The sequence below is a fragment of the Pan troglodytes genome, chromosome X (assembly GCF_028858775.2).
Source record: "Pan troglodytes isolate AG18354 chromosome X, NHGRI_mPanTro3-v2.0_pri, whole genome shotgun sequence".
NCBI lineage: Eukaryota > Metazoa > Chordata > Mammalia > Primates > Hominidae > Pan > Pan troglodytes.
In genome coordinates this window covers 91,940,054-91,945,171 of record NC_072421.2, presented here as the reverse complement: position 1 = coordinate 91,945,171, position 5,118 = coordinate 91,940,054, and the positions used below count along the sequence as shown (strand labels likewise).

At 36.1% G+C, this 5,118-nt stretch overlaps 1 pseudogene; it reads right to left on the bottom strand.

Moving 5' to 3' along the window:
* Window positions 1–3,483: 3,483 nt before the first annotated feature.
* On the bottom strand, window positions 3,484–4,453 carry LOC100611094 (tubulin beta-4A chain-like; annotated as a pseudogene).
* Between the last annotated feature and the right edge of the window lie 665 nt (window positions 4,454–5,118).

Sequence of the window (5,118 nt, the reverse complement as noted above, 5' to 3'; positions counted from 1 at the left end):
AAATCAGGCATATCCATTTATTTAAGTATTATCTATGACTTCTTTCATGTTATGATGACATAGATAAGTAGTCATAAAAGAGACCATAAGTATAAAATATTTATAATTTGATCCTGTGGAGAGAAAAAAAAATGCCAACCCTGATTTAAACAGTTAGATGTTATCCAGTAGGATGAAAAAAATCAGTACGAATATGGTAAGATTTTAAAAACAATAACAAGACATTTAATAAATATATAGAGAGGTTTCTACCCAATAGATGCAAGATACATATTATTTTCACAAAAGCTGATTCCAACATAAAGTATATATGGGGCCATAACATAAGTATCAAACAATGGGTACTCATGGATTTAAAGATGGCAGTCATAAACACTGGAAACTTCTGATGTAATCACCCAACAGATACTTCTGCCATTTCCTCAAAAAAATATTCACTGATACTGTGGCATTGCGATAGAGAAAAAGTTAAATTGACATGAGGCTGGCCCAAGCTGGAGAACTGGATTTATCACTCAAGTAAATCTTCCTGAAGGTTTGGAGGTTAAAGTTTTGTGGACAGTTTGGTGAACAGGGGCTAGCAAATGGATGGTACTGATTGGTTGGGAATGAAATGCTAGGGGTGTGAAAAATGGTTCTTGTGTGCTGAGTCTGCCTCTGGGTGGAACCACCGGATCAGTTGAGTAATGAGTCATGAGTCTGGGTGGAATCAGCCTGAAATATATGTTCAAATAAACAATCTTAGATTCTACAATAGTGATGTTATCTATAAGAGCAATTGTGGAAGTCACAAATCTTGTGACCTCTGGCCACATGACTCCTAAAGAGTAAAGAATTATAAAAACTACACCTGTACCTTAGCAGAGTTAAGGTTTCTCCCATAATCCTATTGTTATAGCCTTTCATTAATCTTACAAAAATGGTGTTCAGTCCCAGGCAAGAAGGGGGTTAGTTTTAGGGAAGAACTAATATCATCTTTCCTTTCATGTTAAACTATAAACTAACTTCTTTCCACAGTTAGGTTGGCCTATGCCCAGGAATGATCAAGGACAGTTGGGAGGTCAGAAGCAAGATGGAACCAACTATGTCAGATTTTCCTTACAGTTATAATTTTAAAAACACAGTCTCAGTAGAGCAGTAAGGGAGGGACACAAGGGTTGAAAAACTAACTGTTGTGTACTATGCTCAGTATCTGGGTGATGGAATAAACTCCAAATTTCAGCATCACACAATATGCCTAGATAAGAAATCTGCAGAGGTATCCCCTAAATCTAAAATAAAATTGAAATTATAAAAAGCAGAAATTTCAAAGAACTCAGTGACTAAAATGTTATTTTCTGACAATGACACAATTACTGAGAAATAAACCACAAAGAATAATTCAGAAAAAAATTGTTAACACTTTTGTGTAACTCATGAGTTGAAGAAGTAATCTAAAATAATTTTAAATAAAATAAAAATATCAACTGTCAAAACTAATTGGGTGAAATTAAAGCAGTATTTGGAATAAAATGTATAGATTTTATGTATAATCAAAAATAAGATATAATAGACTTATGCTAAGAATCCAATGAAAACTATTAAAGGCAAGCCAAAAAACTAAATCTAAAGAAATAGAGGAAATAAAAAAATTGATAGCAGAAATTAATAAATTAGAAGATTAAAAAATGGAGTAGATAGGACCAAATAGTCACAAGTGTATTTAAAAAACAAACTAATAAAATTAACAAATCACTGATCAAGAAAGGACAGACAGCGAAAATAAACAATATTATGAAAGGAAAAGGCTACAAGTTTGCAGATACAGAGAAAATTAAAAATATTAGAGTAAATTATGCACAATTTTAAGTTTTAAAGTATTATATATAATGCATCAATTTGTAGAAAAATATATCATACCAAAACAGACTCAAAAAGAAATAGTAAGGTAATGACAACAACAACAAAAAAAACGGTGAAGTAGGAAGTTACACAAATTTTCTCCTCCATATAATTAATGAGAACACTAGCAAAAGTTGACAAAATTAACTTTTTTAAAACTCTGAAAATTATTCAATGACTTGCAGCAATCTGGGGAACATTTATTCCAGAAAAAAATGGCTAAATCTCAGTAAGAATAGCAAGCCTCGTGGCATTTAACTTGCATTATTACCATTATATTCCAACAGCTCTTCAAGGGCCTTGAAAAGCAACAACCTGCCATTACGATAAAAAACAGTAGCCTGACAACTAACAGGAGAGACAGAGAGGGAGTGAAGCACTTTCAAAAACACATTTCAAGAGATATATTATTATTTGATCCATCTGATAGTTTCCTGGAAGACTCTACTCAAAAAGGCTCTTATATTCTACATGATTCAGAGCTCACCCATTACAAGCACTTTTTCCTTGACATTTTTCTCAGGAACAATCAGAGGCAATTGTTAAACATCATGGTTGCCTAAGGCAGTAGGTAAGAGTTGGGGAAAACAATAATCTAATCAAAAAGCTTTAAAAAAGCAGATAACACATGAAATGCTTACAGTGAGTTTTTGTTTTTGTTTTTTGGGTTTTTTTTTTTTTTTTTTTTTTTTTTTTGAGACAGGGTTTCACTCTCATCACCCAGGCTAGAGTGTAATGGCATGATCTTGGCTCACTAAAACCTTTGCCTCCTGGGCTCAAGCAATCCTCCTGCCTCAGCCTCCTGAGTAGCTGGGACTACAAGTGTGTGGCACAACGCCAGGCTAATTTTGGTATATTTAGTAGAGATGGTGTTTTATTATGTTGTCCAGGTTGGTTTCAAACTCCTGACCTCAAGTGATCCACCCACCTCGGCCTCCCAAAGTTCTGGGATTACAGGTATGACCCACCATGCCTGGCTATAGTGAGGTATTAAAACATCTCATATATTCCAGGGTTCTGAAAGTCAATACCCATGTTTACAGCTGTGCACATTACCAGGACTGCATACAGACTAAAGATAAATGTGGAAAGGTCTTAAGCTATTACCTCTGGCTAACACTGAGACTCTGCACAAGCAGGGAGTGAAGGCTAAGTCAGACATGTAAACATCCTTGCTGAGAACACATAAACAGAGCCACTTTACAAAGACTGGAAGAATAATTGGTTCTGGGAATTTAATGTATCTCTGCCCAATCATTAAATGACTATTAAGTTAATTAAATAAGACTTCAGTGACCACACATGACAAAGAATACAGGCATTATAAAATTAGTTTTAAAGAATAACTAAATAAAAACTAATAATAAAAATGAACAAAAAACTGTAAAAACCTGGGGAAAGTGGCAATCCGATTTCCATAATTGCCATATTTTTGTTTTACTATGAAAATGCTTTGATAGAAGTGATCATGTAGCAAGAAGAACAGCAAGTGCATGCACAGTAAGATATGGCTATCAGAATACGTTGTGAGTGAATAAAGAATTCATACTGCTTTTGTCCTTCACCCAGCAACAGAAGGCTCTCGGCCACCTCCTCCTTAGCTCACTTCTCAAATTCTCCCTCCTCAGCCATGGCATCTGGTACTATTGGTACTCAGACACCAGGTTGTTCATGTTGCTCTCAGCCTCAATGAACTCTATTTCATCCATGCCCTCACTCACATATGGGTTCAGGAAGGCCTTGCACCTAAACATGGCTGTGAACTGCTCTGAAATACACCTGAACAACTCCTGGATAGTAACGTTATTGCCAGTGAAGGTGGTGGGCATTTTTAGCCTTGGGGGTAAGATGTCACAGACGGCTATTTTCACACTGTGGGGGATCCAATCAGCAAAGTAGTTGCTGTACTTGTTTTGGACACTAAGCATTTGCTCATCTGCTTCCTCCATGGCCATGCAGCCCCTGAAAATGGCAGCACCACTAGGTAGCAGCCATGGTGAGGGTTGCAGGCAGCCATCACGTTCTTGGTGTCAAACATCTGCTGGGTGAGCTCAGCCGTGTCAAGGCTCAATATTGCTGGCTGCCCCAGCTGGTCAGTGAGGCAAAGCCAGGTAAGAAGAAGTGCAGGTGGGAAAATGGGGCTATGTTCATGGACAGTTTCTGCAGTCAGCATTTAGCTGGCCAGGAAAGTGCAGGCAGATGGTGACTCTAGTCATAGTGGCAGACACCAGGTGGTTTAGATCACTGTAAGGGGATGTGAGCAGCTTTAGGGTTTTGAAGCAGATGTTGTAGAGAGCTTCATTATAAAGGCATCATGTGTCTTCTGTGTTTTCTATGAGCTGATGGACTGAAAGGGTGGCATTATAGGGTTCCACAACCATGTCTAACACCTTGGACAAGAGCAGCACACTGAATGGGTTTATGATCCTATATGGGCACTTCTCCTGGATATTGTTGACAAGAAGGGTACTCATCTGAGATGTAGTTCCTCCACTTAGGGAGTAGGTCAGCTGAAAACCCTGCAGGCAGTCACACTCTCAGCCTTCTTTGTCACAACATCCATCATCAACTCCACCAGCTATTTAAAATGTCCAGTTTTCAAACAAAAATTATGAGACATGCACAGAAATAATGTGGCATGACACATACACAGAGAAATTTAAGGTCAATAGGCAAGCCCATAGGTCAGACTAACTAGAAAAGACTTAATTGAACTATTTTTAAAATATTCAAAAAGAAAAAAGAAAAGTTTAAAAGCTAAAGGAATGTTTGCGAACAATATCTTACCAAATAGAGAAAGTCAGTAACGAGAAATTACATACAAAAATATATTCAAATAGAAATTCTGGAGCTTATACCTATAATAACTTAAAAATTACTAGAAAGGCTAAACAACATATTTAAGAAACTAGAAGAAATAATAATGACAAGTGAATTTGATGATAGATCAATTCATATTATACATTCTGAGGAATAAAAAGAAAAAACAATGAAGAAAAATGAACACATCACAGACCTATGGTGCATATTCAAAATGCTAGAGAAAAAATACAGTCAATAAACAATTATATATCCAGAAAACTATCTTTGAAAAAAAAAAAAGAACTGATGACATTTTCCAAATAAACAAAAACTGAGAGAAGCCTTCACTAGAAAACTTACCCTCCAAAAAATACTAAAGGGATTTCCTTAGATTTAAATGAAAGAACACTAGGCAGTAATTAAAACCCACATAAA